Source organism: Rattus norvegicus, chromosome 11 (assembly GCF_021556685.1).
Source record: "Rattus norvegicus strain SHRSP/BbbUtx chromosome 11, alternate assembly SHRSP_T2T, whole genome shotgun sequence".
Taxonomy (NCBI): Eukaryota; Metazoa; Chordata; class Mammalia; order Rodentia; family Muridae; genus Rattus; species Rattus norvegicus.
The window spans coordinates 38293611-38317622 of NC_141544.1; the positions used below are offsets into that span (position 1 = coordinate 38293611).

The 24012-nt window shown below is 39.4% G+C and overlaps 1 protein-coding gene and 1 long non-coding RNA gene across 5 annotated transcripts in view; one reads left to right on the forward strand and one right to left on the reverse strand.

Moving 5' to 3' along the window:
• The window catches only part of Cyyr1 (cysteine and tyrosine rich 1), a 106518-nt gene that overhangs the window by 48247 nt on the left and 34259 nt on the right, over positions 1 to 24012 (reverse strand).
• The window catches only part of LOC148002488 (uncharacterized), a 144058-nt gene that overhangs the window by 4825 nt on the left and 115221 nt on the right, over positions 1 to 24012 (forward strand). The window contains exon 3 of one of the 2 annotated variants that reach the window (XR_015633223.1): positions 5356 to 6219. The exons of the other annotated variant lie outside the window; for it this stretch is intronic. This is a non-coding gene — a long non-coding RNA (uncharacterized LOC148002488). Of the gene's footprint in view, positions 1 to 5355; positions 6220 to 24012 lie in introns of those variants that run through there. 2 annotated transcript variants of the gene reach the window in all.

Sequence of the window (24012 nt, forward strand, 5' to 3'; positions counted from 1 at the left end):
TGCACAGCAACATGAGCAGGTAACCCCAGCTGTGGGGAAGGCAGAAATAGGCATATTCCTGAAGCTCATTGGCCAACCAGAGAAGCCAAGTATATGAAATTTAGGCTTAATGAGGGGCTTTGCCTCAGAAAACTCAAGGTAGAGGGTAATAGAGGAAGAATATTCATTATAGACCCTGGACCTCCAAATGCATGTGTGTACTTATACAGGCATGCATATGTGGACCCTCTGTGCATGCTTCTAAACAGAGTTTCCAAACGTAGGTTGACACTCAAATGGTAGTATATGAACAATTTTGATTTTATTAGGACTCTATGGAATGTTACTGTTTCCAGATCTGACGATTCCTTCAGCACTGACAGAAGTACCTGTTTATGAAATGACATTAGATGGTTTTATATTTATGGAGCATGAAGAAGGATAAATAATGTAAAGACCTAAGTTTATAGACCAGGAGAGGACTCTTCCCTGCATTGCTTCTGACCCTCAGTGCACTCGATACTGGAAGTCTGTGAGAGCTCTGCTCTAGGGATTCCCTATCCTAGGCAGGCTGGTATCATATAATCAACTGCTCATAATTCATGTCTGTTCTAGCACAAAGTGTGATGATGACCAAATACCAGGTATTTGAAAAGTCTGACTAGGTTGTATTGAAAAATAGATCAACATCTTCTTAATGGCATTACTTTTTCTATAAAAAAATCTATATTTGGATGATTAATAGATACATTTCTTGCCCAATTTCAAAGTAAATGAATTTAAGCCTTTTTTTTCAGTCTCCTCAAGGTGGCTGCTGATGATAAAAGGTTAATATTCATAACAGCAGTAATGATATCCAATTTTTCAGGTTTCTATATTTGGAAAGATATTATAAAGAGCACAAAAGAAATCTCTTGGGTATATTCAATTAAGGATACAGAAATATGTGTATTTATGTTATCTGTTCCAATTAGTTACAGAGTGACCAAGTGGCCTCTATGAGCACTCCCTCTGTTCACTGTGGCAGGCCGATTCTTATGTAGAAGAAAGTGCATCCTGTCTGTGTGCATCTGCATTCAGCAGCAAGTATTTTATATAGTGCACTGACTGTCTGCTTTGTGGAAACTCCCTCTGTCACTGGACTAAAAGCTGTCCCTTGCTGAAAGTGGCTATATTGTACACACTAACCAGTAGGGATGCCTTCAAAGTCACTCAAGGGCCACAGAGAGGGAGCACAAACTATTAGAGATCTTAAACTTGCAGTATTAGGCTAACCAACACACTGAACACAGATGAGAATCATGTCAAGAAATTTTCTATTTTCTTGTTGGTCTATGTAGCTCAGCTGTGTTGTTCAAGGAAGATGGACTCAGCCAGGCCATATCAATAGATACCCTCAGAAGCCTCTAGAAGCCAGATGGCACATAGATAAAGAGATAAGGCCTTTTACAGGTTCACTGCACCAGTGCTTTGAAACATGCCAAGTGCTGGCCTTAAAGTAACAGAGCTCAGTGCAGTTGTGTTCCACAGAGCACTGTATATAGATAGACTGTGATACAATGGGTTGTTTTACAAAGTGGCTGCTTCTTTGTTTTAACTTACTGAAAGCATATACTACTGTCTTCACTCAAGGATATGAGCTCCCCCACCCCATGCAAAGGATTGTAACCTTGAGAAAAAAATTGCTTTTCTTTTATTCTCTTTAGAATGCTTCTACCATCTTCTACAATAAAAAAAAAATACTCAGCCAGATGGCTACAGTGCTAAGCTGAGGCCACATTGTAAAGAGTGTTTGGAATAAAAAGATTATGAAAGTAGCTCTGTGAAAATAGAAAGCCCAGACCTCCCCCCACCTCAGCATACCACACCACATACCATATATACCATATATACTCACATAATATACACCACACACACCATGCATACACACTACTCATACTATATACACACACCATCCCAAAAATACATGCCCCATAACCACACATGCTTTCCACAGACACACATCATACACACACCCTCTATATACACACCATGCACACAACATGCCATAAACGTATACCTCATATGCAACACACACACACACACACACACAAACACACACACACACACACACACACACCATGTGCCTCATCCATGTTCTGTTTCACTAATAGCACAGATGAACTTCTTTCCTTTCTCACCCTTTCTGCTCCTCGTCTAATTCCAGTTGTACCATTTACATTGAGCCTGTATCAGAACTCACAAAACTACAGCCCAAGGACCAGAATTTTAACCAGCTGCCTGTTTTTGAGTGTCCAACTAGCTATCAAGATAATTTTCTTCACACTGTTAAGTCGTCATGGTAATTCAATTCACAATAATATTTTGTCAAATTATATTTTGGTGTCCCTAGATAAATTTTGGGAATGAATTTCACCCTTTACTCATGAATTGATTATGACTTCTTTGGAGTGACAAGGGCAGGGCTGAATAATTGCACCCTAGAGTATACAAACTCCACTGCTTAAATGGTCTGCTATTTGGCCACATAAAACACACAGAGCTGTCAAGCTCCGGTGTGTATAATTAACGCCCCTGAAGTTGGCAGTGTGTGGCTATATACCACAGTCCTCCCATCAAACATCTGTTAGCCTAAGTGATGGTTTTTGTCACTCAAGCATTCTTGGTTTTCTAGAATCTGGACCAGTTGAGAATCTCTTTATTAACATCTCCACTCACTGCTTATTCTTCCCTTGGTACCACTTTATCAGTCCTGTCTGTACACATGCTACTCTGTTCTTCACCTCCTGATAGTTAACACTGACAACCAGCCTCAGATGTCACTTTTATTGTGGCAGTTCAGAAGTGTGTCAAGCTAAAGTGAGTTTTCTGCTCCAAGGAGTTCACATGGTACTTTGAACTTCTCTGACACACTTTCTATCTCCCGCCTTGCACAGCCTTTAGTCATGCACTCAACTCCTATCTACTAATAGATCATACAGTCTTAAGTTTTAAGACTGAACTTGGTCATCTATGCACTTTTAAGGGTTTTTTTTATATATCCAGTCCCTGTACAGTTTTCATTGGCTGTGACTGAGTCTAGACTTCAAGTCAACCCTTAGTGAGCTCACAATTCCACCCTCCAGTTGAAGATTTCAAGGAATTCCAGTGGCATTGTAAAAGACACATTAGTAATGCATTAAAAGTATTCTGAACAAGCTGGACTCCATGAGAAACAAATGAGTTTGGAAATCCATGAGCCCAGATATGAATCCCGCAGATACTACATTGAAGACCAGCTAGATTCTAAAATAGAAGATCATATCATGAATTAGAGAGAAACCACTACAGAAACTTATTTGAATGCTAAGGATTCCTTGAATTATTCTTGCATATGTATATATATATGTATATATATATGTATATATATATATAAATCTTTTCTAAAGATTAGAAAAGCTGGTGAAGAAAGGAATCTGTCCCTAGCTACAGGTGAATAAGAAGAACACAGAGGAGAGAAGCAAGGAGAGTGTATAGAAGGATCAGGAAGGAGAAACTGACTTGAGCACTAACTACTTATCAAATCCAATGATACAACTATTCCAGTTTCTCATATGTTTGTCATATGTGCAGTAATTCTATAAGGCAGCTAAAGTCACTTGTTCTACAGGTGAAAAAATGCAGACTAGCAGAGATTAAGTAATCGGTTGAACTGGTAGAGGCAGGCATACATGAACCTAAACTAAATCTGTTATTGTGTTTCCACTATAACATTATAGTTCCTTGATAAATGCTACTAAATGAATAAGGATGATAAAGACTTGTGAGATCAGATCCTACATGGAATGCCTGGTAATGTTACTCCTTTCCTCACCATGTTTTCTTAACTTTTCCTTTGCTAGACAGCTTACACCTCTTTTATAGCTGACCCATGAAGGTTACAAGCCATGTGTTGTCTGTCATACGTTTCACAAAACACGGGGAAATATTTAAAGAGAAACATTAGAGCCACACATGTGCTATGATTCCAATAAGCTTAGGCAGAAAGATCATGAACTCAGGGCAAACTTGGGATAGACAAGGAAACCTGATTTGAACAAGCAAAGAATAAATGCCAAAAATAAAAATATAAAAAAATAAATGAAAAGCAAACCAAATAAATAAATAAAAGAACATATTAGTGTTTGGGGAACTGCTTTAAATCTCTGGCCATCAACATTTGGACAAAGTAGTTACACTGAATTCCATGACTTCTGCCATTTTGTTCATTCGCCTTAGGGTCTTCTCAGTTGATCACTGACATTATATTCTCTCTTACTAAAAGTCATGTGTTCATTCCTATCTCTGAACTCAGAAATAATCTTTCTTCCTTAACTATGTTCTCCTATAATATTATATAGTGCTGTATTTGATGTAAATAGTACTTGTGTACATGCAAAAGCTTCAAGAAGCATACTGCAAATATCCAATAATTTTGACTCATTTCTTAAATCACACACAAGTGTATTTATTGTAGTCCCATTTATTCAAAATCAGTGGGTTCAAGAGTGCTAGGTTCTACCAAATAATGAAGAAAGAAAATGTAACTTTCTTAGGCCCCGTGGTGATTTTAATGAAAAGTCCCACATAGTCTTGGGTATTTTGAGTGGTTGGTCCCCAGTTGATGACTCTGCTTGGGGAAGTTTAGGAGGTATGGGCTTGCTAGAGAAAGTATGCCATTAGAGGTGGACTGTAAATTTTATAAGTCAGGTGTCATTCCCTGTTTCCTCTTGGCTTCCCGCTTGTGGTTTAAGATGTGAGCTTCTCAGCTTGCTCCTCCAGCTGCCATGCTGGGCTGTTGCCACATCCCTTTGCTTTGGTGGTGATGGACTCGAATCCTTCAGGACCTATAAGCACCAAATCAACCTTTCCTTCTAATAATTGCTTTGCTCCTCATGTCTTATCATAGCAACAGAAAAGTATCTAATATAGGCCTGTTTATGTTTCCAATTTTTTCCTCAAAAGTTTGTTTTGGAAGATATTTAAGTGGGCTCCTGAGGTAGCTATTCTCATATCACCCCTCCTTCTGACTACATCATCTCCAATTCACACTTGTTTCTTCCGATTGCAATTCTGTGGAATGAAGTAGCTCTAAGAGATGGGAGAAGTTGGCATGACTGAGTTTGTGCCTCTCCCTCCCTCCTTTCTCTTTCTTCTTTTCTGCCTTTCTATTAAATGATGCAGGATCTCACTGTGTAGCTTTGAATGACCTGCTTGTTTTAACCACCAGAGTGCAGAGATCTTGAGAAGATTGGAGGCAAGCAAGCACTTCACAACTACCAGTCCTATGTAAAGTGTCATCGGCATTCAACCTCAATTTCAGTCTTTAACAAAACTCTACCCTGATTTGCATCCTAGGTTCATGGACGCTGCCAAGAAGTTCTATTCAAGTCCCTGCATAATTTCTTCTACTGCATAATTTACATTGCTGCAAACAGTCTGGGAGCTTGAAAGGCAGTTTGAACTGAAGGGCAAGCCATATTGAGGATGTTTTAAACTATATTAAAAGAGATGTTCCTTCCCACTTGATAAATATTAATATCTTTATTAATAGGTGACAAATGAGTACTAGCTTATAAAAAGTTACCTTCATTTCCAGTGTCTACAGAATATTTACCACTGTTGCAACTAAACATTTGAACAATCCTTTTAAAAGTTACATCTTATAAAACAATGATGGCAAGATATCAAACTCAAATAGTCTACCAGGTGATATGTTCTTTATTTTTGTTTGATAGGTTTTACACAGATCTCCAAAAATAAAATCAATTTTTAATTGTCTGTCTAACTTGGTAACAGTATCTGTCTTCATCGTGCATGGTACTGTTCAAAGTTGCTTATCCTGCTCACTAGAGTCTGTTATTCATTTGAGGTGATATTTGCTCCTAAACATTTTCTTTGACTTAATATTAAAATCATGCATAAGCTAAAAAAATAATGAAGGGATCTTAGGAAATAATAGAAACAAAGGTTTATCCAGGATTAAGAATTTACTAGGATAATCCATCCAATTATAACCTTCACTAAAATCAAGTTTTTAGTCAAGAATGGCCCCTCAATAAAGTGAATTACTGTGGAAGAAAAACAACCTTATGCTAGGAATGTCCAATTCTGTTCCTTCTACAATCTGTTTTTCACTTTTCGTGTTATTATATACAGCCTTAATATGGTATTACTTCTAATCTTTCAAGTACCCTGTCAAATAAACTTAATTATCTTCTCGGTGGTTTGCGAGTGAAAGAAAATTGCAGGAGAAAACTTAGTCATTCATCTAGATATATTTAATTCATATAAAAATGTTATTTTGTTAAAGGAATGGAGTTATGGGAAATCAGACATGTGTTTAAACGCTTTTAGAATGGACAGGAGGGTCCTAAGATTTGAGATAACCTAGACTGACTATTTTTTATTGAAGCTGTAGGAAACTCCAGCTGACTTTCTCATAAGCACAGCAGACATTTCTTGGAGACTCCAACATTAGCTTGTGGCCTGTGGGGGTATTACTGTTGTTCTCATGGGTCAAGAGGGCTGGACTCCTCCTTTAGTGAATCTCAGCTTACAGTGATTGACAAGACCTAGCCACCCTGAGAAGGTTGTATCTTTGTAAAAAAAGGATTGATTTCACAGATGGATGGGGTCACTCCTGAACCTGAAGGCAATATACTTTCTCTTAGTAAGTTTCACCTTGATCTATTTCAGTTAATGTTCCATGTAGAGAGATCACTCTGCCTTGGTGGTAGGATGATGCTACAGTGATTAAAAACAAGAACATCAAAAAGCAGGTGCGGGCTGTGAGTCTTCCTTCATCGTAGAAGATTTCAACCCAGCTCAGGGCCATAGAGCATGAAAACCCTTTGTAAGGAGATAATAGTGAGGACAGTTTAATTCCCAGTATATCTGAAGTTAGCTGGAGATTAAGCAGAACTTAAAAGGTAAAAAAAAAAAGTTTTCCCAGACTACAATGAAATCAAAAGTGTTCTGGGCTCAAAGACCAACAGATGTAAAAATAGGTAGGGCCAGCTTGGCAGAACACAGGTTTCCTGAACATGCCATCCTCTGTAGGACATCCAATCACATTCGTTGTTGCTATTACCCTCATTCTATTTCCTCTTTTCATGCTCAGCGTCTCTGCTTGTAAATGTCACTTTTATTTCCTCAGATAGAGGGATCCGATGAGAACCATACCTAAGCTGTATGGATACATGTCTTAGCATGAACCCAGAGCACTTCTTTCTCTGGTCTAACTATCCCTAGGCCCAGGCCTGGAAACTTCTAGCCTAGTCTTCGAAGATGACTGATTCAGTACAGTTTCTCTCTGATTCTGAACGAATTCCTCTGATTGGCCTCATACTAACTCTGGCAATCTGTTCTAATCATCAGACTCTCCTCATTCTCTGGCTTGCTCTGTTCTCCCCTGTGTATTCTTTCTGCAATCTATTTTCAGTAAAACCACCACACACGCATACACGAATGCACACACACACACACCACACACACACACACACACACACACACACACACACACACACACACACAGTCTCTGTTCCCCCTCCTCTCTGCTTTTAAGTAGCCTCTCTTTCTTGTGTTATTATCCTATGAGTTTAGTATCTCCTATCCCCAAGTTATTCTGTCAATCCCTTCTCTGTTTCATCACTTTATCTACCCCTCAATTAGATATCACTTTCAAACATGGCTGTTTTCTTCTACAAACTAACCTTACCTTCATTGTTAGGGATTCATGATGTGTACTAAAGGGGTATCTATGTTCCAGCTGAACCATACTTAATCCAGAGTGTGTTTGCATTCTGTCTGAGTCATATAGGCATAGAAGGGTTTTTGAAATGGTTTCTTGCCAGAGCAGCCATGTTGCTGGTTTAAAATTCCTCCACATCTACCCTTCTTCCTCTGTCTTCCTTTAGCTCATTTTCCTTACAGCAGGGAGAGCTGGCTGTGCAATGCATTCTCTCTTCTTTTCCTGGTATAGGAGAGTGTCTAAGAGCGTACTGCTCAATTCAGTAGCCACGAACCACGTGTGGCTATGAAATATTTAGTGAAATCAGAAATTCATTCTCTGTTGCACTAGAAACATTTCCAGCTCTCAAGAGTCACATGAAGTTACCACACTGGAGCTGGCAGAAATAGAATTTTCATCACTGCAGAGGGGCCTACATGTGGCAGACAATGAACACATACTTATATGCCCCTAAAATTCACATACTTAAGTCCTAACTCTCAATGTGATGATATTTTGAAGTGGGCCTGTGGGAAGAAACTAGAGATGGATGAAGTCATGAGACTGTGCCCAATGTATGAAATTTGTGTCCTTATAAAAAAAGAGAAGCAAGATCAAGGTCTTTTGTGCCTGCCCAGTAACAAGGCAACCATGGAAAAGATGGGTATCTACAAGCCAGAAATGTTGCTTTCATTAAGAACTCAGTAGCCAACACCTTAACTACACTATACTTTAAGATCCTACACTCCTGAGAAATGCATGCTGATTGGTAGCTTGCTACAGTTGACGAAGACAACAAATTTTGTAGAATATATATTGTTTTGTTTTGCCTAGAGAGAGCTATCTCTTTGATAGCCAAACTGAGTAAGTTTATTAAGAACAACACTTTCCCCACAGTTAAGGAGATACAGAGAGTTCCATAGTGGTCATCAGAAAGGAGGTCAGGAGAAGTCTGTTTAGTTCCTTAATAAAGAAAGCAAGTAAGAAAAAGGAACCACCCAGCCCCTCTAACAATGTTTAAGAGTAGAGAATACTAATACCTAATTCTCTAAATTGAAACTAGGATTATTCTCACATAAGAACAATAACAAAAAAGAATGGAGAATTTTGATAAGTTTATAGTTGGATAAATGAGATTTAGTAAGATAGCTGGGTAAAATAGGATTGTATAGTTTATATTAAAAGTCTATTTTAAGGTTTAGAGTTGACATTTAAGAAAAAAAGATGTACCTGCTTACCCATCCCCTTTTCAAGTTACAGAGTGCTTAGGTTTCTAATGCTTAAATATTTTATTCACTGAAGCATAACTACAAAGTATTGACTCTCAGCTGGAATTACAATCTCGTTTCTGTTTCATTGATCCCAACAATTCCAAACAGCTCACTCTGAATGTTTGGGCAATTCCCGTCAAAGTCAACGTTGTAGAAAGGAAGAAATATGTTTGATCGGTACACATATGAAACCCTAATCCTCTTTCCTCCACAACAAATTCTACTACTAGACAGTCTAAAATAAACTATCTTGCAGTGGAGAAATAACGGCTTAAGTGGACTTTAGCCAAATCAGTGGAGCTGTGATGCCTAGAAACTCCTGATGCTCCATCATCTATCTTCATCCCTAGAAGACAGAGGCTCAGGGGTCTCTCTCTCTCTCTCTCTCTCTCTCTCTCTCTCTCTCTCTCTGTCTCTCTGAATTATTTGTGGTGTGAGTGTGTGTATGCTTACATGTGTGTACATGTGTGCTCACATGTATGTTGAGGCCAGAGGTTGTCATCAGGTAGCTTCACCAATCACTCTCCATCTTTTTGTAGTTGTTGTTGGGTTTTTTTTTTAAACAAAGGCAGGATCTCCTATTGAATCCAGAACTTGCCAATTTCCTCTAGTCTATCTAGACAGCTTTCACTGGGGAAGCCTGTGTATTCCTCTGACTGCTGGGGTCACAGGTGCTCTTCATGCTAGCTGGTGAACAGAACACAGAACTCATGTTTGTCTGACAAGCACTTTATCAACAACACTATTCCCTAAGCCTCTTTCTGTAACTTTTTTCTTTTTAAAATCTGAGCAATGTAACATTTTGCTTCATCAAACCAGGATCACTTAAAGAAGGGTGTACCTACCATGTGGAGTGTACTGGCCTGAGCATGTCACCATTTTGCCTCAAGTATTCATTTGCTTTCTTCCTTTCTTTCATTCTCCTCTCAAGTTAAACCTTGCTATAAATGTGGATTTTAGCTGGGCCACATGTTTCCTTATCAAATTTTATCTATGAACATTTGTATTATTTAGTTAACTGTTTTCTTCCTTTATCATATTGCCTGATAAACTACAATTTATCTATATTTTTAACTGAATGATCTCTTGTGAATTTAATGAAATGCCTACCTGCCAATGCTCCCTCCAATGAATATCTTTAAACTTGACTTCATCCTGTATCAAAAGTCCTTTTCATATATCTATTAGTAACGGGAACAAAAGCCATCTTCCTAACACTAGATAGTTGTATTTTTAATTGCCCTGATGCATTTAGTATTTAATTTTATGTTGGTTGGTCCGTATTGACCATTTAAATTTCTGCTTTGTTGAACTTCACAAATGATGCAGGTTTTCTTGAAAGAAATGTAATTTTTCTGCTTATTTTGTAACATTTTCTGAGTAAAATTTTTGCTCATACCCTATTTCTTTAAATGGTTGGTACTTATCTAACTACATATCGTTCAGTGTCTGAGATATCTCCTAACTTCTGTCATGATCCTTGGGGGGCATTGGTTGTTTCTCTTTAAAATTCTGTCACCTTGTGCTGTATTTCAGTCTAAGAAAGTGTTTCTAGTTGCATGGAGTTAGAATAGGTGCCTTTACAAGGACAACTTTACTGTTGGGTTGTAATTTTTCCCATAGTTAATAATCATATTATAAATAGTGCCTCTGCCTTCAGTTTTGCCTCAGAATGGTTTCACTGTTGTCGTTTAGTCTGAGATGTTTTGCCAACCTTAATTTTGATTACTATTTGCATGGTGTATCTCTTTCCACATTTTTACAGCATTGTTTTTGCTCATCATAAAAAATTCAATGGTTAAATAGAATCTATCTTAGATGAATCTAAACTTCTAATGTGTGCTAATTGGTTTGTTTTTCCTGTGATTATGATAATATGATATCCTATGCATTCGTGCTTGTGTGTGCATGTGTGCGGAGATATCTGTGTTACCGAGCAGTGCAGTTTCTTAATTAAATTGATTGTTATTGTTTGTATACAGGCTCTTTAAAGAATTTACAGCAGCATATTAAGTGGAAGCTTCTCTGCTTCCTGAATGATTCTTTTGTTAATTAAAGGTGTGATTGGCTCTCTGACCTCCCTGGGCCACTATAACTAGTGCTCAGGTTTAAAATCATTTCACTCACTGTCTATATGGGTAGTCCCCTTGATTAAAGAGTTTGTTTCCCCCAATTTTCTTCTTTTTATAAACAATCCTTAGTTTACTGTTAGATGGCTAAAAAAGAAACCGAAAACTTATACTTTAAATGTCTCACTTCTAAGGTAGGAAATGCTTCTTCCTTAAGCTCCTAACAGCCATTTAAATTACCTGAACAAATAAAACAATTATGCTTAAAATGGAAGGGAAACTTCTCAGTACCAACAAAAGGACTCCAAGAGCATATGATTCCACCTTGGGACCTTGGTACAGAATCCCCAAAACCTCAAGTTTCAGTCTGGAACCATTTATTCATTAACTGTCTTTGAACACTTCATACACTCTCCTTCGCTCCTTTAATTCTTGATTTACATTTTTTCATCTTTAACATTGTAGAATAATCCCTGTCCTTGCTCCAGGGTCCTAGGTATCAAAGGAAATAAGGAAGCTAAAAGTAGTTTAAAATTCAGGAACCCTACTCAGGATCTATCCCGTGACCTGCAAACACACCAGGACTTTGTTAATTTTATCTGCCTGAGAAAAGATATTCTTTTTTTTCTGCACAAGAGAAGCCAAGAGTTATGTCAATCAATCACTAAAAATGAAATAAAAAATAAAGTGACATGACTCGAGTGTCATTTGGAATAACAGCTTACCCCCAAATATCTGCTCTAATTCATAATTGTGCAGAAGTCAGGTGGTGGCTATCCTCTTGTAACTGTGCTACTTAGGTAATCAAAATGCCAATTTAGACCTCTGGAATTAGCTGAAGCCAGATAGAGGATAGAAGTTCAGCAGCACTGACAGGTGCCCCCACTCCACACCACTTTCTTTTTTCTTTTTTTCCTCCACAGGCCAAAATACTATGAAAATAAAAATCTTGTCAATAAATGGGGGATTGGAATTTATATCGAGGCAGTGTAACTTCTGAAGTCCTCCTTTCCCTCTCAGCATGATGCTGGGTACACTTGATATGTTTTAATTATGTAAAGTAACCCCAGACACACAGTCAACAAATAGTCCCATCACTCTAAATTTCCCTCAGTGCCTGTCACATAAACATCAAAGGTTAGCAAGCTGACCAGAAAGACAAGCCTAACTGGCTTTTATCATTCTTCCTGGATTTAGACATCCTTTATTAGCTAGGCGATCACTAACAGTTGACTGGATTTGTTCTCATCATGGAGAAAAGGCGGCCTGCGTTGGCATGGGCCCACTTCCTTTTATTGTTTCGGTTCTGCATCCCTTTGATTTTGCATGAATATGGCTAGATGACTCACACAATAAACAAGACAGCTCAGCTGCCCTGGAGCAGGCTATTTCAATAGAAGCTGCTGATAAATTCAAGTCGGAAGCACCAGAATCTTTTCCAGGTATGGGGAGGACATTTTGTTCAAATGCTACAACAAAGAGTTCAGCCATTTTTTTGTCTTTTTTCACTCATCAGGACTCTAGAAAATTCCAAAGAGTCAGATATAATGAAGGTGAAGACAACATCATTACCTTTTCTGTTTAAAGCTTAGACAAAGATGGGAACTCTTAAAATGACATAGAAGCATCAAGAAACAAATGCTAATTCTGTGACTAACAGGGTTCTGTAAATAAAGGAAAGGATTAAGCAAAATTTCTTATGATGGAAAAGCCCAGATACCCTCTTTGCTAAAGAGCATGGCAGTTGTCAATCAGTGGAAGAGGAATAAGGAAGATTAAAAAAAATGATTTTGACAGAATAGAAATAAATGTTTATTTTACACTAAACCACTATCAATTTTGTAAATCAGTAAAGCTTTACTTTAGTCTCAAATGCTTCTTTTAGACATTTGTATTAAATAATAGTTTCCAAAAATGTATTAATGTAACATTGAAAAGGACTTAAGTGGAGGAATCAGTGCCCATAGGATCTAAGATTTAGTTCAATCTGCTGCTGTAGTACTGTCCTTTCAACTCAGACAAGGATCATTTCCAAATCAGAAGTCAATGTGACTGTTATACTAGGAAAACTGACTATGGACTTCAGGTGGGAATCAGTGAAGGAAACCATAAGAGAAGGAGGAGCATTACAATAAATCTCTTTAAAGCCTTTTAGCAAAAGTTTTCCCAGGGTGGACCGGTAGGCTACGCCTGTAAGAGTCTGTTGTTTATTGTCCGTTCTCTGCAAACATGGCCCATTACAACAAACAGAGGCTCTTTGCTATGGTGAAAATACGCAGTCCTTCTCAAGAGTTCTAAGTGCTTCTCCACAGCACTTGCCTGGCTACTTTATACATGGTAGGTACCTAAGTCCTGGAACACTCTTGTAGGTGCAAGTTGTCCTCGCTATCAAATGTATAGAGAAAGTGAGCTTCAAAGGGTTTAGTAGCTTGCCTAAGCTAACATGGTAAATGGACAATGAAACATTTTGATTTGTAGTATGTCTAGTCTGGGGTTCATTCTGTTTATACATATATATATATATATATATATATGTATATATATATATGGTTTTATATACTTTGAGGAAGATGTGCAGTATTTTAGATAATGATTGAGGGACTGGGGAACTAGGTAAAGTAACTTTTTGGAATCAAGATCCTTTAGCATATACTGGAGGCACTCATTAAATGCCCAGACATTACATTCATAAAGTCCTCGCCTCATGAAGAGTAATGGCCCCCATGAGAATTTTGTAGGTTTTAAATGCTAGCGAATCTACTTGGCTTAGTCTAGCATGAACTAAATCTGTAGAAGCATAGTTTTGTAGGATCGGCCTTTATCATGGTTTTGGAAGATCTTTCCTGCTATGAGGAACTGGAGGCTGACTCAGTCAGCATGGCACTTAGAAACATGTCATGAAGTCGCAGACTAGTATGGTTTGTCACAGCCAAGGACGATGCCACCAATCTTAATTTCATTTAACGTTTCCAGCTGTGGGTAATGCTGCTTTTGACAAAGGTCCCCACGGTTCACTGCAACTGAGTTTTCTCTTACTAAGCACTTAGTTGTCTGCTACAATGATTGAGAGGGCGAGGGTGCATTCAGAGCTTGGGCGGGCCCTTACATCTTATGTGGAAACAGGCATCAGGTCTTCAAAGGCTCCCTTTTTGACAATAGTAACTTAACGCTGTCTATCCCATCTAGTGACAGAAGTGTACCATGTTCAACACTAATAAATATCAACAGGGACACTGACATCAGAATAAAGCATTTGCCCTGGAGGCTTACCATGTACAGTTTAAGCTATGTTGTGGTACACATGAAGCTTAGATTTGACAAACTCTTTGCTACTAGCATTGTGAAAGTCACTAAACTTGACAAATGGCTACTGGAACTCAAGCTGCTCATAGTAAGGCTGAGCGATTACTTTACCCATAAGAAAATTATCTTTAATGAATGGGGTACTCTAGCCCATATATTCAAAAACTGTCCATATGAAAGTACTAGTTACTGTATTGGAGTTCTTTGGAGAAATAGAGCCAACAGTATGAGTAGTATACGTTAGTGAAATACTATCTTAATTCCAAAAATTGACTCATACAATATGGAGGTCTAGATACCTCACCATCCTCCATCTGCAAACTTGAGAAAAACAAGTCAGTGGTAGATTTGACCAGAGACCGAGAACTCCATATAGAGGAGAAGTTGGGGTGGGAGGGTGGTGGCTGCTGATTGGAATAAATTTCAGAGTCAAAGTTCTGAGAATTGTGAGCACTAAAATCCAAGGACAGATCGGACCAAATACAACTTTGTTCTCCCTCTGCTTCTTTGTTCTGGATGAGCCCTCGATGGGTTAAATGATGCTCACTCCATGCTGGCAGAGAGTGATCACTTAATCTGGACCAAGATTTAAATGCTAATCTCGTTTCTAAGTGTCATCACCGGACACTCCAGTTTCCCTTAGCCACTCAAGCTGGCACACAGCGTTGTCCTTTACAATCTGCCTGCTGATATTGCCACTCATTACTTTTATTTTTGGTGGTGGTTGTGTTTATTGTTGGAGATGGTGGTTGTGTTGCTGTTGCTGTTGTTGTTGTTGGTGGTGGTGTGGTGGTGCTGGTGGTGCTGGTGGTGGTTTTGTCATTGTTGTTGGTGTGCAGGTATGTTCATGCTGTTGAATTCTTGGGGTCATAAGAAGACTAAAAAGTGAGTGCTAGAAAACACTGTTTTAAATCCCATTAGACATGACAGTATACACCTGGACTCTGTTTCCACCACTGAGAGGTGTAGGCAGGAGGATCAGAGGTTTAGACATAGCTTTAGCTACCTAAGGAGTTTAAGGCTAACCTGAGCTAAAAGGAGATCCTGTCTCAAAAACTGAACAAGCAACATAAACCAAACTCAACAAAAGGAAACACTATTTTGTATACCAACTGAATAAGGACACATATTATTTCATGGCAAATGTCTAGAAACTTGTGTTTAGAATTTAGAGTTAAGCATGCATAAGGGTGATTCAAAGGATATAAAATTTAGTATCAAAGTCAGAGTGTGCCCTGGACATAGCACTCCAAGTACATAGGACATGTCACTGCTTCCCATTTTTGTCACTGTGCCAGCATTTGTTTCTAGTCCATTTAAGTGATTGCTAAAAAACAAGAACTTCAAAATACTCTGCTGACCATTTGCAAATGTTTCTGATTTGTCTGCCACAGCCACTGGGGTTCTACTGTTTGCGTTGTTTCTTACAGTGTCTACATTCTGGCTTGCCCTGCATCAATGGCCTCCCACAGAGCCCCATCTTCCAAGGCTTCAGTGTCCTAACCATGCTCCAGAGGAGCAGGAACCTGAGGATCCCAAAGGCACATATTCAGTAAGCCCTCTCCATCCAGAAGCAGCATGATAGATAGATAGGTAGATAGATAGATAGATAGATAGATAGATAGATAGATAGATAGATAGATAGATAGATAGATAGAGATATAGACAGATAGATAGAGATAGAGATATATAATGCTATTAATTGTTAGGTTGCCAAAGAAGCTTCAGAAAGAGGGTAGGCAACTCGTGTGTGAACACAACCCCAGGTATTGAGCTCTGCTTCCATGAAAGATGCCTTATTAGACTTGTAACAATTGGGCATCTCACCCATGTGGCTGAAGGCAGGCTGTACCGGATCAAAGGGAGGAGATGTCAAATTATAACATTTTAAAATCAGGAATGGCAGTGACTTAAGAGATTTTTCTTTTTTCTTTTAGAAGATGCAAGTCATGCTAGTCCACTTTGAACACTGTTTCAAAGCTCAGAGGTTTTCCTGTTTGAAAGGCATGGTGGGAGTCACTCCAGTGTCAATAGGAAGGGCCTGGAGCTGGCTTTTAAAATTCAACATTCAGGTAGAAAGAAAGTGGTAACTTTTTCACTTTGATTTTTCTATCTCTATTTTTATAACTCTAGCCACCCGAGATGCTGGAAGGAAATGTGTCTGCTCTGTGACATTACCCAAGCATCGCTACCTGGCAGTCTTTTAGCTGCTCTCATCCGTTCCAGAATCTGCATTTCCTAAGCCACATCATTTCTGTGTTGTTTAGACTTATTCTGAGCTTTCTTGATGCTCCATTTGCTTCATTCATCGAGGACTTATTGTGCAGCATTCCATGTAGGGATTTTTGAATCCTGAATATGAACTTTCCAGCCAAGCCCAAGAGACAAATGCATGAGTGATTAAGCGTTTTGCAATGCTCAGCAGGTAAAAGCACTTGCTGTCAATCTTTGAGGACCCAAGTTCAAGCTCTGGGACCACATGATAGAAAGTGAACTCCCTCACATTGTCCTCTGACTTCTACAACTATTATGGTACATAAGCACACAGATGCTTGTAAATAAATAAAGGTAATTTTAAAACTATAAAAGGAGTAATAATAAAGACTAGTCAGATTTGTAAAGGAAAACTCACCATAGAATTGATTTGTGATTAATTTAAAAAATTATGATTGTGAGTATTTTATTTGTATGGGGTATGTGTGTAACATTTGTGCATTGGCCATGGAAACCATACATGTTGACCAGAGTTACAAATTGTCATGAGCCAGTATGTGGATGCTGGGAATCAAACCTAGATCCTTTAGACGAAAAGCCAATGCTCCCAACTGCTGAGTCATCTCTCCAGCCCACATTGTAGGGAAATAAATAAATGAAGCTTTCTTAAGTCACAGAGTTCAGAATCATTTCATGGAAAGAGATACGCAGAAGAGAATAGTAACTAGTTAATTAAAGTTGACTAAGGACTAGAAAGGGATAGAGAAAAGATGTTCTAGGCAGTAGTTTATCAGACAAAGGATAGTATTTAAAGGACTCATTCACACAATGAATGGCCTGAAATATGCTCTGTTTGACTTACAACTGCTGGACTTTAACAATCAAATGGGCAAGGTAAAGCTCAGACAGAAAAGGATTTGGGGTTTGACCCTTCCTACTCTTTTGGTGAAGCAACTTCCTTTGGTTCATGTCTTGAAATATTTTCTGTTGCTATTTAAATTTATATTGAATTTATTTAGCACTGTGGTTTAGAGTCTGGGATGTCTAACCGCATCTGTCTAGCATCTGCTGAGGTCTTTCTTGATGCATCATAACACTGCATAGGGGATCACATGGCACGACCGAGCAAGGCACCGCATGTCTGGCCTCCTTTTACTTTAAATTCACTAATGACACTCACCCTCACCTCATCTCAGTGTCTCTACAATATTACCCTCTTATCCTAATACTTTCATTCCTATTTGGGTGTTGAGTTTGTGATAGAGGAATTGGAGGGTGAGGCACATTCATAACTCAGAACACAAAAGAGATCAATGCATGGGAGTAGATGGTTATTCTTATGTTAACACCAATGACCTTGAGCTCTCAGTGTGGGTGCCAGCAAGGCTTATCTATTCTTCAAACTTTAATGTACAGCCCAAGCTGGCAGAAAGGAGTGGTTGACCTCCACTGGCACACCTTAGTTCAGGATGGAAGAGGCTCCTCCACTGTGGCAGAGAACAGGCTGCGGTAGACCAGATGGTGATCCAGTCTTTCTCCGGGAGCACTGTGCCATTTGCTGGCTGCTGTGTTTTGAATGTGAAATGATGCTCACAGGTTTCTTTGCTTACATACCTGGTCCTCAGATGAGGGAGGGACTGAGAGAGGAAAAGAACAACTGCTGACTGTGGTCTACTAAGGATAGACCTTCAGGTTTCTTGGTCCAGACCTACTTCTAGTCCTCCTTGTGTTTCCTCTCAGTCTATGTCCTGTGACTAACCAACTCATGCCTTCCCCTCCTTAAAGGCTTGTAGCCCTTCATAATCTGTAAGCAAAATTAAATTCTCTTTTTCTTAACTTGTTTTCCTATTAGGTCTTTGGTCACAGCAATGGAAAAAAAGTAAGTTAAGCACTGGCCAAAGGCAAACCAAGAGCAAGGCTCAAATTAGGGATGGATAGAACAATCCCACCATAATGCTGTTAAGTAAAAAGCTGGAGATTCTCAGCAATTGTTGTATATCCAGTGCTTATCCACCCTCCAGATTCATCCTGAAGTCTAGTCCCTGATTTGATGCTTTTAGGAGACAACCTTTGAGGAGGTTTATCAAGAGTGAGCAAAATGAAGGGTGGATTTAGTGTGCCACAGGAAGCTGTGTAGCCCCTTCCACCATGTAGACGTAGTGAAAAAGAACATGTGTTTAAAACCATTTAGATATTGAATCTACCAATGCATTGACCTTGGACCACCCAGCTTCTATGGTATACTATATCCATTTCTGTTGTTTACATGGTATCTAGTTAATATACTTGTTACTGTAGCCTGAATGAACTGAATCAGTCAGTAGTAGTAGCAAATACCACAGAAAAGAGACTTTCCTTTGTCAGATATTGTTTCCATAAAGAACAAATTGCTGACACTGGTGCCAAGCCTTCATCTAAGCCATTTTGGGACCCTTCTTTAGGTCTGACCATCTGCTTTTTTAACTATACACGGGGGCAGAGGATATTGTAGAGAAGTAGAGTTCGGAAGGTGTTTACTGGGGGAAGGGGAGTGCATAATGTTTTAACAGATGTAAAGTGAGCATAATGTATACCATACCATTCCATTTCTTTGCTTTCTAGGTCAGGAATAATTTCTTTCCAGTCATTTGCTGAATTTTTAACTGAAGCTATCTGGTTTAATTTTATAAGAACTATTTCCTGCTCTTTGTTCTTTTGCATGTAGCATCCTGGTTTTCTTTTACAGATGCAATGTAGTTTTGTATTTCTCTTAGGACATTAATTATTTGGTTTCTGTTAGTTTACTTTTCTACCACTTTGTATGTATTCTCTTTGTTCTTGTTTGATTCTTCGTTGGTTCTGCTTCTAACTTTTATAGCAAAGCTCTCCTCAAGTGTCTGTTCTCTCATATATGTCAAATTATATTTAAAAATGAGCCTCAAATGGTCTGCTTTGCATTCCTCTTATCCCAGCTACTTGGAAGGTGGAGGCAGGGGGATTACAAGTTCAAGAACCACATGAGCAATTTAGTAAGACTATGTCTCACTAAAGAAGTGGATGATTGAACAAATAAATAAAAGGTAATGGTATGGCTCCATCCGTGTTGGATTACTTATCTAGACTATAAAAGGTTCAGTGTTCAGTCCTCAGTATAACAGGAGAAAAAGGAAGAGGGGCCATAAGAACTCCATTCAGCAGCCTGAGTGTGGTTGTCAGTTTATCCACTTCCCTGTATGTTTGTCACTGTGGGATCATTATTTTGATGGGGGAAACTAATACTGTTTGTTTCTATTGTTCAAAGGCCCCTTGGTGATAAGGCGCTCATGGGCTCCGTGTCAAAGTTATATATTTAGATTGCTGTAATTTATAAATACTGGTGTAATTATGAGAAATATAAGGAAGAATCCTGCAGGAAATAAAAAAAAAAGCTATGATTCTTATTTGTCACAGAGTCCCGAGGTGTGATTATATTATGATGGCCTGCTGCTTGCATTAGAAATGAGAGAAATGTTAGCTCTCAGAGGCTAACAGGGATGAGTGACTGTTCTCATTTAGGTTCACAGACTCGCTGGTTAAAATCCCTGCCTTAGGATTTTACTTTGGGGGTGGATCGATTTTTCCAGGAATCAGCCGTCCGACTTCCAGCCTCTCTTGAACCATGCAGAGAATAAACCTCTGCTCACTGGGATGGCTTCCTTAATGACCCTCAAAGCACACTCCATCTCCAGTCCATTAGCTGTGTCCAAGTTCAGAGACTGATGAAACTGCTCTAAGAGTAGGCTCCAGATTTCTCCCTGGTGCAGCCGTGATGCTGAGGGAACACGGGGAGTCCACTTTCTCTTTGATCTCTCAGCAACACTTAGGTTTCTAGTTCCAGCTTTTGAGGGGGTTGTCCATCTGCCTTCAGAGAACTGGTGGACTCTAACCTGTACAATTCTGGAGTTTTGTATAGAAATAAGAAGCTTTTTAGCTCTGTGTCGTATTGTGCACAACATCTTGGTATTCTGTGTTCTCACATCTGAAGCAAGGACCAGGGGTTAAGTAAGCTGTTTTCCAGATTTCAAAATGTCATTTTTCTGTCTACTGTCTTCACTTTGTCCTTGTGAGTTTTTAAAATTATTTTATCATCATAGATTTGTGAAGACTCAGGGGGACTCATAGGTAGACATTTGCTTTCCATCTACCAAAAAATTACTGAAGCCTAGTGCATTTATAAGTAGCCTTTAGAAAAAAAATCATACCTGAAATTTATTCCTCTCCTAAATAGTTTCTTATCTCTTCCTCTGGTTTGGCAGAAATTAAATGGGAAACAGGCACAATGTATTATAAGAAAGGCTGTTTCTTGAAAGGACTTATTAGACATCTGTAGGCACCTTTGTCATCTCTGTTCAAGACATTAGTATGTGTTGTTCTTCAAAGGCAATGACCAGGTATGGCGAATTCTTCTCTGAGAAGAATAGCTGTGGTATCCTCCTTGTGGGTAAATCCTGCCACACACAGATCGCAACTACAAACTCTTGACAAAATATGAAATCAACTCTTAGATGTAAAAATTCAAACTCAGGTACAGTGTTGAAGTTCATCTAGCCTCCAACCCAGACTCATATGTAGCCATAACATTTTAGGAGACAAAGATTCAGGAAAATATACAAGTGTTTTCTTTCTTTTTAAAAATTACAATTTTTAAATTAATTCTTTGAGAATTTTCCATGTGTGTGTGAAGCACCAATGTGTGGGGATTTTGACTGGCTTGATCTTGTACTGGTCTTGTGCAGACTGCTGCTTGAGTTCAAGAGTGCATTGTCATAAACAGTAGACACTGTTTTGCCCCAGTCTTCCCTGGTTCCTACATTCTACAGTGTCCTCTTCCCTAATGGCCACTAAGCACTAGAGAGGGAGTGTGACACAGAGACATTTTCAAATGAAAAATGAATGAAATTGTCCAGAAAACCCTTCCTAAAAGAAGAGCTAACACAAGCCCTTTAAGAGAGGGAGAAACTATACCAGATAATTTAGTAATTCAGATAGCTCTCTCTCTCTCTCTCTCTCTCTCTCTCTCTCTCTCTCTCTCCTTTTCTTTTTTCTTTTATTGCACCTGGGACTTAAACTGTATACAAGATGGGAAGGTGCTTACCCACAATTCATTTCTTTAAATTTGAATGACATGAATAACACATTGTGTGGAAAACATTGTATAAATGACAGAGAGGGTGGAAACGATTTCTAAAGAAGCTATTATGGCTTACAAGAGGGGGAAAAGGTAAAAGGAAAAGGGAAGGAAGAGAGGGAGAGGGAAAAGATGCTTTTCTAGTAATGTAAGAGTGATGTAAATTTTGAACATCAACTATCTAATTCAAAACACTTTTCAAGAGAACATAAGGTGATCTTTTCAATCGATGCAAAGAGGTACTTGATGAACTTCTCCATCCCTTAGAAGAGGCCCAAGGCTTTGTGTACAGGAGTTATATGCAGACATAATTCTCTCAGTCCAATTAAGAGACCCAGGTAAATGATTAAGGTCACACTTAACTGAGGTTTTGTCCACAGGGTCTAGAACAAGACAAACTATGTTATCTAACAACTTTGATTCAATAAATTCAACAAGTCCAAATAATTAACGTAAGACAAGAAGTGAAAAGATTTACATTAGAAGTGGGAAGTAAAAAACCCCATTATAGGCACAGGTCTTCCTGGTTGCTGCCGCTGCAGAGAGCCCCTGGGCAGCACCCCACGAGCGAACCTGAGCCTCGGGACCACAGGTAAGACCAAATTTTCTGCTGCAAGAAAGCTGCCTGGTGAGCTTGGGACACAGGAAAGCAGAATTTCTCTAGGACCGGGCACGTTCTGTGTTTACCGGAAGTCCCACACCCGCGGATCCCGGCCGGCAGCAGCTCTCTGCTCCCAGACCCGGTGAGAGAGAGACCCAACCACCTGGTCAGGTGGGCACTCCTGAGGCTGCAGAGCGGAAGAGACCACCAACTCTGCTCACCCCTGCCCAAATCCCTGGCCCAAGAGGAAACTGTATAAGGCCTCTGGGCTCCCGTGGGGGAGGGCCCAGGAGCGGCAGGACCCCTGTGCCTGAGACACCGCCGGAACCTGAAAGAAACAGACCGGATAAACAGTTCTCTGCACCCAAATCCCGTGGGAGGGAGAGCTAAACCTTCAGAGAGGCAGACAAGCCTGGGAAACCAGAAGTGACTGCTCCCTGCACACACATCTCGGACGCCAGAGGAAAAAGCCAAAGAACATCTGGAACCCTGGTGCACTGAAGTTCCCGGAAGGGGCGGCACAGGTCTTCCTGGTTGCTGCCGCTGCAGAGAGCCCCTGGGCAGCACCCCACGAGCGAACCTGAGCCTCGGGACCACAGGTAAGACCAAATTTTCTGCTGCAAGAAAGCTGCCTGGTGAACTCAAGACACAGGCCCACAGGAACAGCTGAAGACCTGTAGAGAGGAAAAACTACACGCCAGAAAGCAGAACACTCTGTCCCCATAACTGACTGAAAGAGGGGAAAACAGGTCTACAGCACTCCTGTCACACAGGCTTATAGGACAGTCTAGCCACTGTCAGAAATAGCAGAACAAAGTAACACTAGAGATAATCTGATGGCGAGAGGCAAGCGCAGGAACCCAAGCAACAGAAACCAAGACTACATGGCACCATCGGAGCCCAATTCTCCCATCAAAACAAACATGGAATATCCAAACACACCAGAAAAGCAAGATCTATTTTCAAAATCATATTTGATCATGATGCTGGAGGACTTCAAGAAAGACATGAAGAACTCCCTTAGAGAACAAGTAGAAGCCTACAGAGAGGAATCGCAAAAATCCCTGAAAGAATTCCAGGAAAACACAATCAAACAGTTGAAGGAATTAAAAATGGAAATAGAAGCAATCAAGAAAGAACACATGGAAACAACCCTGGATATAGAAAACCAAAAGAAGACACAAGGAGCTGTAGATACAAGCCTCACCAACAGAATTCAAGAGATGGAAGAGAGAATCTCAGGAGCAGAAGATTCCATAGAAATCATTGACTCAACTGTCAAAGATAATGTAAAGCGGAAAAAGCTACTGGTCCAAAACATACAGGAAATCCAGGACTCAATGAGAAGATCAAACCTAAGGATAATAGGTATAGAAGAGAGTGAAGACTCCCAGCTCAAAGGACCAGTAAATATCTTCAACAAAATCATAGAAGAAAACTTCCCTAACCTAAAAAAAGAGATACCCATAGACATACAAGAAGCCTACAGAACTCCAAATAGATTGGACCAGAAAAGAAACACCTCCCGTCACATAATTGTCAAAACACCAAACGCACAAAATAAAGAAAGAATATTAAAAGCAGTAAGGGAAAAAGATCAAGTAACATATAAAGGCAGACCTATCAGAATCACACCAGACTTCTCGCCAGAAACTATGAAGGCCAGAAGATCCTGGACT